Source organism: Bos taurus, chromosome 27, assembly GCF_002263795.3.
Source record: "Bos taurus isolate L1 Dominette 01449 registration number 42190680 breed Hereford chromosome 27, ARS-UCD2.0, whole genome shotgun sequence".
Lineage (NCBI taxonomy): Eukaryota > Metazoa > Chordata > Mammalia > Artiodactyla > Bovidae > Bos > Bos taurus.
The window spans coordinates 42,185,656-42,196,772 of NC_037354.1; positions in this window are offsets into that span (position 1 = coordinate 42,185,656).

Below are 11,117 nucleotides of genomic sequence, written 5' to 3' on the forward strand. Positions count from 1 at the left end.
TCGCCGAGAGGGAAGACTTTAGATGTGTATTTTTACTACGTTAAAAGTTCTTTAAAAAAATCCAGATTTTGGATTTCCCTGGTGGTCCAGTGGCCAGGAATCCGCCTGCCAGTGCAAGGGACACGGGTTTGATCCGTGGTCCAGGAAGATCCCACAGGACGCTCAGGGCAACTAAGCCCATGCACCACAACTCCTGAGCCTGTGCACCGAGAGCCTGCGCTCGGCAACAAGAGAAGCCTGGGCATGACTGGAGAGCGGCCCTCACTCCCTCCAACGAGAGGAGCCCCGCGCGGCAACGAAGACCCAGGGTGGCCAGAACAATTCTTAAATAAATAAATACATTTTAAAAATAGGCAGATTCTGATTCAGCACTTTAGGAGTGGGGCTCGAGATCTTGCATTTCTGTAAACCTCCCAGGGGAGGCAGGCGACACATGACCAAGCTCTGTGCCAAGAGCCCACCCTGAGTTCCAAGCTGCCACACTGCTGAACCAGTGCCTTTAGCTCCTCTTTAACAGCCCTGGCACCTGCTTCGCATTAAAGCTATAGGAATGGCTTGAGTGAAATGCAATTGGACTCTAAGCCCTTTGAGAGCTCTGGCCTCCTCATTTGGCACTCAGAGAAGCTGCCAAGAAAGCTTCCATCACAATGGACACAACTGCAGCGAAATGCTTCTAGAGCCAGCCAGGGATATTTTCTGATTCTCTTGGGCTGGTCTAGTCTGTTTCTAAGGGAGCTCTTCCAACGGGTCTGAGCCTGCGTCTTTCCTTTGCTTAGCCCTCCAACACAGGGACCTCCCCTGTGATGCTGCCTTCCCAGCACAGCAGCTGGTGCATCATAGGCGTTCAGTAAACGCGTACTGAAGGGAAACAGCTAACTCACGGATAGTGCTTATAAAGCAGTGCTCTGAGAATTTTATACAGTGGGTTACATCTTCCCCAAAAGGCCATAAAATATCTTCAGTCCTACATGTTCTTCTTACAATGTGACCTGGGTGTTCTTCCTATTGAGAAATGGAGTTTCGGTCCCTCCGCTTGAACCTGCGAGGACTCGGTATGGATCAAACCCGCATGTGAAGGCGAAAGTCAAGGACCGTCTGCGCAAGTTTTCAAATGCTGTGTCTTTTTTTCCTAAGATTTTTTTTTTAATGTGGGCCATTTTTAAAGTCTTTTTAAAAATATGTGTTTATTTATGTTTGGCTGCGCTGGGGTCTTCACTGCTGTGTGCGGGCTTTCCCGAGTTGCAGAGCGCGGGGTACTCTCTAGCTGCGGTGCCTGGACTCCTCACCGCGGTGCCTTCTCCTGCTGCAGAGCTCGGGTTCTACAGCACAGGCTCTGTAGTCGTGGCGCACAGGCTGAGTTGATCAGACGCACGTGCGATTGTCCCAAACCGGGGACTGAATTTGTGTCCCCTCCACTGGTAGGCAGATTCTTAACCACTAGACCACCAAGGAAGTCCCCGTTTTTAAAATCTTTATTGAATTTGTTACAGGATTGTCTCTGTTTTAGGTTTTGGTTTTTTTGGCCATTAAGCATGGGATGTGAGCTCCCTGACCAGGCATCAACCTGGACGCCCTGCATTGGAAGGTGAAGTCTTAACCACTGGACCACCAGAGAAGTCCCAAATGCTGTATCTTTGAATTTAAATTTTGTTTTCACTTTATTTATTGTTTTTGGCCATGCGTTTTGTGGGATCTTAGTTCGCCGAGCAGGGATCACACTCAGGCCCTGTGAGTGAAAGCAGTGAGTCCTAACCATTGGTCCACTAAGGAATTCCCCCCAATGGTGGATCTTTGGAGAAAAGATCTTTCTAGAATCGGAGCAGACCCTCTTCCTCTATTAGCCAACAATGTCAGAAAAGGGCTGGATGATGAAGCTCCCACCAGTAGGTGTGCGGTACGTTATTCCTAGGGATCTGTGGGTTTGCTGGGGGTGGGTTGAACCAGGCTGTGTTCAGCTGGAAGGAAGGTCTGGTTTAGCTGCACACATCTGCCGTCCTTTTCTAGAACCAGGGGGCTCACCTAGGTTGTTCTCAGGCAAAGGCATTGGCTCAAGAGAGGCACCCAAACCCTGCCAGTGCTTCGGAATCCCCTCCAGCATCTCATTTACTTGTATCCCTGTGGTCAAAACACACCTCACAGCTGAACCCACAGTCGAGGAAAAGAAGGAGAGTGAATATTTTTAACAATAGCCACACATGTTCCGACGTTAACATATTTAGAAGTGTTCGGAGATCTTACGTATATGGTGACCATGCCCTCATTTCATTCAATACCCTGAACACAGTATTTTCAGAGTCTACCTGGTAACCCATCACATAAATGTGCTCCAGTGAATTTCATCACTCCCCAGTGGTTGAACATTTAGCTTCTCCTTTTTTATTGCTGCTATAATTAATATTACAACAGCCCATGAATCTTGGCTCACATTTCATGATGATTTTCTTAGAAATGAAATTTCTGATCAAAGTGATTCAAAATTTTAAGGCTGTGGACAGAGAGTTGATGGCAGAGAGCTTTGTTCAAACTCCCTCTTCAAAATATTACACACAGACTACACTCTATAAGCGGAAACTCACTCACTAATTAGATTCTTCCTTGTAGAACATGTGAGCCTCAAGTGAGTTTGGGTTGCATAAGCCAATTTTGCCCAGGATTGGTTACCCATGAAAATGGGAAATTTACATTTTACCGGGACAGAAACCCAATGCTGAGACCCTTAGTCCGAGTCAGCACATTTATTTTGCAAAACACTGTGGAGGAACATAGAATTAAACCACACTTTCTGTGAAAAGTATTTCTTTTTTTGTTATAGAATTCAGTTGCTAAACCACACATGATGACCAAGTTGTGTTACACTTTTTAAAATTGAGTTCACGTTCTGGCCCTCAGCATCGAAGTTGGTGAAGAGTCCAAACTGGTCATTTTTGAGAGGACACACGCGTGTACCACCACTATCCCCAGCCAGGGTCACTGTATATGCAGTGACAACCACGGGGGGAGTTAGTCCAGGCTGGGGCCCTTTCTGGAGTTGTAAAGTGACGCCCTCCACGCCCAGTTAGTTATGCAAGAACCGTGGGCCTTATGCTAGGCAGAGGTGAGACTCGAGGGAAGCGGCAGGGCACAGCCTTGAAAAGAATGAGTAGCTGTTGAGGACCTAACAAACTGCTTAGAACCGACCCGGCCCAAGATGGCCAAAGATTCAACTTCCAGTGGATCTTGAGCCTCATTACATGCTAACTGAAACTCATCAGCATCCGAGTGACACCCTCAAAGGCACCAGTACCGTCTGAGGCCAACCAGGAAAGGCCAAAAGCGGGTGGTGGCCCAATTCCTGGAAACTCCACCCCTTCTCCCAAGTAGTTGGGATAATCTTCCCACTCAGCACCCGATGAAATTTACCCAGTCCATAAAAGCTGACCACCCCGTTCGGTGGGGCCTCTAGCTCTGAAATGGCCTGCAACCAGTCTATGGGGGGGTGTCTCCCTGGATAACTCTGCTTCTACTCCACTTCCGCTTGCTCTCGAATTCCTTCCTGCAGGAAGCCAGGGACCCTCGCTTGGCCTCCCGTGCCAGGGACTCTCCTGCGACTGGGCTGTGAGCCTCCTCCTGCCCCATTTTCTTCCTGCAACAGAAGTATGCCAGGCTTCTGTTTCATGCGATGCCTGATGCGTTTCTTTCTTGCGTGCACGCTCAGTCGTTCAGTTGTGTCCGACTCATTGCGACCCCATGGACTGTAGTCCGACAGGGATTCTTGCTACGGGATTTCCCAGTCAAGAATACTGGAGTGGGTTGCATTTCCTCCTCCAGAGGATCTGGCTCACCCAGGGATGGAACCTGCGCCTCTTCTGTTTCCTGCATGGGCAGGCAAGTTCTTTACCACTAGTTCCACCTGGGAAGCCCCAAATCTGGGCCTTGGAGAGCCTTGCCCGTGTCTGTTTGAAGCTGGGTATCTCTGCAGGCAGCTCTGAGGGTGACTCCACTCTTTCAGGCCCAAGCTCAGAAATGGCGCTCTTCACCAACACTCTCAAGGTGCAGTCAGGTACAGCTCAGTCCTCCCGGGCACCTGCCCGGCCATCTCTATGCCTGGTCCTGCCCCTCAGGCAGGGGTGTTAGAACAGGCCCAGGTTCTAAGGCCTGCAGAGCCACCATGCTCTCTTCCACTCTTGAAGCTCACAGCCACCATCTCCTTTGCCTCAAATATTTCAGATTAATCCCCTTAGTGGGCCTAGGCATGCTACGAAAATGCAGACCCTCTCCAAAACTGGCCCGTACATAAATGAAAGACACAGTGACATTGTTACCCCCAAACTGGATGTGTGTCTTGGTGAGTGCGGAGCCAAAAGACACAATCACGCCAAAGATCGGGAGAAGGGAGAATTTATTACTTGCAGCCAGTAAGGACAACACCAGGGATCTTTCCCAAAACAGCGTCTCCAGGAACAACAAAATTGGGGAAGTTTTTTTTTTTTTTTGTGGGGAAGTTTTAAACTATGAGTACATGCATATTCATGAAGGGGCTTGAGCAGAGGAGAATCCAGCATAGAACTGGGGCAAAGGCCGACAGACTCCAGGTTTTAGTTGATGGAAGCCACCAGGGTCAACACCATCACCCGCCCTCCTCTTGGGTGGGGCCCTCAGTTCCTGTAGAACTCAAAGGTACTATTATGTTTGATATAATAATAATAATACCTTCCCCCTGAGGAGGAAGCAGGACTTGCTTTATCACTGCACTGTGCTCGGACTGCCTCTTCTCTGTCCCTTCATTCCTTTGTTCCTTTAAGATCATTATTTATGGAGACCTGTTAAGGGATAAGCACAGTGACCAGGCCTAGGCCAAAACGGCTTCTCTTAGGTCAAGAAATCCATGCCTCGTTCTCTTTCCCTGGGGACCCCTAACCTGTCTATTTACAGTATGAGACCTTAGGGAGTGGTGGGATTGCCACAGGCCAGGGAGCACATGATCTGTCTAAAGGGGATCACGCGACTTGGATTTTGCCCATTTTTGCCACGTGAACGTAGGGGACCAGAGGTGCTCCATCTTTGTTTTCCAAGAGAACCCAGAAATTTAGATTTTCATAAGAAATCTCCCACTGTTTGAACATTGCAATACATGTTTAAAATTCATATTAAATTCTTCAAGGCCAAATAAGGATTTTCTGGGCCTCCAATTTCAACTTGTGGCCTCAACCTCAGAAAACATAGGGGGAGGCAATTGCACCAAACAGCTTCCCTTTTTCCCACAGAAAACACAGGAAAAGGCTGTGTTTTTCCTCTGGGGCTCGGGGAAGTCAGAGTTCCAGGTTCAAAGGCTGGTTACCTTCTCTGCAGGGATGCAGGTGAAGAGGGTGGGGAAATACCTTTCATTCTTTCTGGGGGAGTCAAGGAGAAAGGAGTCCTTTCTCAGCCAGGATGGCTGATGGAGAACGCTACAGGCTTGAGTGTTTGGATGACTGCTAGTTGGAAAGTCAGACATAAATAACGTGCAATAATTACATTTATTTATTTAAAAATTAAAATATATTGGAGTATAGGTTTTTTAACAAGAATATTTATTTATTTGACTGGACCAGGTCTTAGCTGTAGCATGTGGGATCATATTCATCACAACTCTTAGTTGTGACACGCGCAATCTAGTTTCCTGACCAGGGACTGAACCCAGGTCCCCTGACTGGGAGTGTGGAGTCTTAGCCACTGGACCACCAGGGAAGTCCCCGGAGTACACTTGGTTAACAGCACTGTGTTAGCGTCAGGTATACAGAAAGTGCTTCCGTTGTACGTATATTAATGCGTGCCTGCATGCGTGCTAAGTCACTTCAATCATGTCTGACTCTTTGCGATCTTAAAGACTATATCCTGCCAGACTCCTCTGTCCTTGGGATTCTCCAGGCAAGAATACTGGAGTGGGTTGCCATGCCTTCCTCCAGGGGATCTTCCTGACCTGGGGATCGAACCTGTGTCTCTTATGTCTCCTTCACTGGCAGACAGTTCTTTACCACCAGCGCCACCTGGGAAGCCCTCATAATTAATGCATCTATGTATCCTTTCTTCATTCTTCAGGAATGAAGGACCAGCGAAGGCTTTCTACCTGGGGCGTGGTGTGACCGGGCCTGCAGTTTTGCAAGTCATGCTGCAGATTGGGGCCTGTGTCAGGGTGGATTAGGAGGCCAAAGGGGGTGTGTGTGGGCAGACTGGTCCGTGGAAGACCTGGTGCAGTGTGGGTGGGGAGAGAGGAAGGGGCTGTCACAGGCTCAGTGACACAAGAAGAATCGGCAGGAAGTGAGGCTCCGAGGAGGGGAAGCAATCAAGATCACAATCTGGGTGGCTTCGCTCTCCCTTCCTCTCCTGGGTCCCTCAGGACGCTGCTGGGGAAAGCCACGGTTTCAAAGGAGGAGGTGATGCTCACCGTCAGCAAGGCTTGCAGCCTGAAGCCGCTCTTCCCCTTGCAACCCATGCAGCTCTGACATGCACTGCAGTTTACACTTTAACATCTCTGATGCTAGGATATATCAAATGACCCACGGCATGCTGGAGTTTAATTGGTGTTTGTTATGGGCTAAATTATGTCCCACACAGTTCTTCTGTGTAAGCCCTAACCCCCAGCACCTCGGAATATGTCTGTATTTGTATTCCTAAGGTGCGGCGGGAGGAGTTTGGGGTTAGCAGACCCAAACTGTTATAAGTAGAATGGATAAACAACCGGGTCCCTCAGTATAGCACAGGGAACTATCAACTTCCTGTGATAAACCAGAGTGGAAAAGGATACATATGTAACTGAGCCACCTTACCCTGCAGCAGAAACTAACACGTGATAAATCGACTTCAATAAAAAACAATGTGTCTGTATTTGCAGGTAAGGTCTCTAAAGAGGTAATGAAGTTGGAACTTCCCCCGTGTCCAGTGGTTAAGATTCCGAGCTTGCAGATGCAGGGAGTATGGGTCTGAGTCCTGGTCGGGGAAATAGGATTCCACATGCCGTCTGGCCAAAAAGCAAAAGAACAGATAAACGGATGGGGTAATGCTTGTACCGTATGTTAAAAAGTCACATCTGTACACATCAGAGCAGAAAACCAAATACATAATAAAGAGATCTTTAAAAAAAAAAAAAAGAAGTGACAAAGTTAAAAATAAAGCCTTCAGGGTGGGTCTTGCTCCGATATGACTGGTGCTTCTTACAACAAGAGGAGATTCAGACACAGACACGTAGCAAAGCCCAAGCCTGTGGAGGCACGGGGAGAAGTCGGCCATCTGCGAACAAGGAGCGAGGCCTGCAGAAGAGCCCAGCTGACACCTTGATCTTGAACCTCCAGCCTCAGGACTGGGAGACAGTAGGGCTGTTGTTTAAGCCACCTGGTCTGTGGTTCTTGGTGACGGCAGCCTTCGCATTTGAATACAGTGGGCTTTTCCTTTCTCAACGGTGCGTGGCATAGTGGTGGATCTTAACACTGATGCGGGCTAAGCGTCCTGGAGTCTATGAACTCGTGTGCATCATCGTTTTCCCTTTTGTTACTTACGGTCCTCACTCATGTGTGCATGACTCTGACCAAGGTCACTATACCGTTTATCACCCTCCTTGGGATGATTTTAAAAGTGGAAAGGGAGCTTCTATTAGTAATGATTCAGGGACTACACGGGGGTAGCCTGGCATGTCCTGGGCGGATATGGACCCCAGTCCCCTCCACTCCCCCTGGAGGGTGTTAGAAGGAAAGCGTGGCACTTACCCCAGGGGGACCTCATCCCCGCGTGCCAGAGCCCAGGCCACCGCCTGCCTGACAACAGCACAGATGATGCCGCCCACCGAGACAGAGGAGCCAGGAGTTCCTCACTTGCTCAGACAGCCCTGGATTCAGGGTGGATCTCTTTAAAAAGGCCGGAAAAGGTATCTTCATGTCGTAACTGGTTAAGCTCTCCGTCTCAGGCGTGTCTTTCTCAACTGGTCTGCCACAAGGTGGGAAATTCCCATGGCGCTTCCTTTTTCGAGTTCATGCATCACGGAGTCTTATAAAAATGCGAAAGCAAAAATTACCCTTGAAAAGTGACAGCTTATTCAGCGATTAAACCATAACTTCTGTGAGCTAATTAGGAAAAACCGTTGACTGAGCACCAACTACGTGTTTTATATACATCGTCTCACTGGACTTTTCACAGTGAACCCAGTGGGGTGAATGACATGCCTCCATTTTCCACAGCAGGAAGCTAGCACTGCAAGCGCTTTGGGGCCTGTTCAGGGCCACGCAGCTGGAAGGCGGGGCCAGGATTCGCAGGGGGTCCTTGACTCTGATGCTGAGTTTTTTCTGCTCTGCTGTCTGCGTTCTTTCTCCCTTCTGTCAGCTACAAATTGGAGCTTGCCAAGGGCATTTGCCTCCCGCCTCTGCTGAGATTGAACCCTGAGCTGCTGCAGCTGCTGACCTTCGACACCCCCTGAGGGGAATTCAGGGTGGAGAGTGAGGCACCCTGTGCCCCAGGGAAACTGGTGGGACAGGTCTTCAGATGGTTAGATATTTTCAGGAACTGATTTCAGGATCCCAGTCCTTGCATCTCTTCATACCTAGAAAGGCACTAAATCCCTTTGTGGTGACATCAGCTCCTCGTGACTAGCAGAAAACCTTTCGTAACGTAAGCTCTTGATTGCACTGAACTCCCCCTTCACCGAAATCCTACATACCGACCTTCCCCTACAACCTCTTTGGAGCGGACTGTCAGGGCTTTCTGAGGTGCTGTCTCCCAGGCTGCAGTCCTCGCTTTGCCCCCAATAAAGCTTAACTTGCGACTCTCACATTGTGCACCTTTTTAGTTGACATTTCCTTCTTTTTAAAAATTGTATTTATTTTTTTATTGGAGTATAGTTGACTTACAACATTGTGTTAGTTTCAGGTGTACAGCATAGCAACTCAGAATACATATATATATATATATATATATATATATATATATTCTTTTTCAGATTCTTTTTCCTTGTAGATTATTACCAAATCCTGAGCGGAGCTCCCTGTGCTATACTCCAGGTCCTGTTGATTATCCATTTTATGTACAGTAGAGTGCATCTGTTCATCCCAAACTCCTCATCTATCCCTCCTCCCCTTTCCGCTGTGTTATCCATAAGTTTGTTTTCTATGTCTGTGAGTCTGTTTCTGTTTTGTAAATAAGTTCATTAGCACCACTTTTTTAGATCCCACCTAAAAGCGATACATTTTATTTGTCTTTCTGTGTCTGGCTTACGTCACTAAGTACGATCATCTCTAGGTCCATTCATGTTGCTGAAAATGGCATTCTTTTCTTTCCTTTCTTCCTTAACTAAGTTTTATATGTTTACCCAGCTTGCAAATGTTTTCCGTGTTTTTCAGATGCAGCATTTCATAACGAATAAGGACTGGGAGGAGAGGCAGAGAACCGAATGGAATGGGCTGGATGTGGGAGGTGGGAGGACTTGATTTCCGGTTCTGCCGGGTGGTGGCCCCGAGTTTCCGGCGCTGCGTGTCCTAGACCCTCATTCTAACTCTATTAGTCGGTAGCGACAGGCAAATACCACCCACATTTCGCCTTTATTTCAGCAGGCAAGTATCTTATAGTTAACGGTTTTAATGTTATTTGGGTAAAAGGCACTCAGAGTACGAATCAGTCACTAACATTGCTTCACCTTCTAAAACTGGACAGGATTGCTTATTTTTTTCTTATGTCAACGCTCTAGCGAAAAAATGTATTTGACTTAAGCAAAAAAGATCACTCTAACACATTTTCAAAGTTATAGGTGCTGATAATAAAGTGCTAGGGAGGAAATCAAAACAGATACCTGGAAATCAAAATAAGGGTTTTTCTTGAGGAAAATATGGGCTTTTCTATATTTCTCTGCCTCTCCTCCCAGTCCTTATTCGTTATGAAATGCTGCATCTGAAAAACACGGAAAACATTTGCAAGCTGGGTAAACATATAAAACTTAGTTAAAGAAGAAAGGAAAGAAAAGAATGCCATTTTCAGCAATATGAATGGACCTAGAGATGATCGTACTTAGTGACGTAAGCCAGACACAGAAAGACAAATAAAATGTATCACTTTTAGGTGGGATCTAAAAAAGTGGTGCTAATGAACTGATTTACAAAACAGAAACAGATTCACAGTAAGGCAAATCTCTTATTATTCCACTTGTTACATCTAGAGCAAAATCTCCAAATGCTTCTTACATGCATTATTAGTTCTGCGTTTTCTGACTTACTTAGGTTTTAAACCTTTCAACTTATGTCCTGTGAAGAAATTTATATTTAAAGTTCTTGCTCATGGATAGGGAGCTTTTTTTTTTTTTTTTAAAGAAACTGCTTATTGAAAAATGGTTTCACTCTGCTCATTCTTCAGGGACCACATTGAAAGAGACAAAGTTCAGCTCTCAGATGGAGTCAGAGCAAGCGTTCTAGGTATTTAAGGACGTTTAGTAATAGTAGTTCCCAACAGAGACAAATGATGCCAACTGTGAGCTGTCCTTTCCTTCTGGAGTTCACCAGGGGCCCAGAGTTCTACGTCTTGGCAGAAACACTGGCAATTCCACACCCACTCTCAGGTCCCTGGCATTCCAGTGTACAACTGCGGGGTGACTGGCACTCTGGAAGTGTGCAGCCCTGCTGCTGGGGGGCGGGATGGAAGGCAGGCGGGGGGAACCAAGGGAGAGGACGGGGAGGGCAGCAGGGAAATACTTTCTGGAAGACTCTGTCGTTTTTAAAAAATTCTTTGGCTGCAGTGGGTCTTCGTTGCTGGGCCAGGCTTTCTCTCCTTGTGGTGAGCAGGGGCTACTCTTCACTGGGATCTTCCGGGACCAGGGATCAAACCCGTGTCCCCTGCATTGGCAGGCGGATTCTTATCCACTGAGCCACCATGGGAGTCCCACTAATTGTCACTTCTAATGACTGATGAAGCCTGGAGAGATGAAACCCAGACCAGATTTGACTGCAAGTCTAAGCCAGCCCGATCCCCCTGTGCCTGCCCAGCGGCCCATGGCCCATACCTCCACTCTGCTCCCTGAGGTTCCTGCTCCCCGCGGGCGCCTTCCCCAGGCAGCAGGCTGTGAGGAGGGAACCTATGGTCAGTCATTTGTTTCTGATGTTTCAGCAGTTCTTGAATCTTCCAGTGAAGAA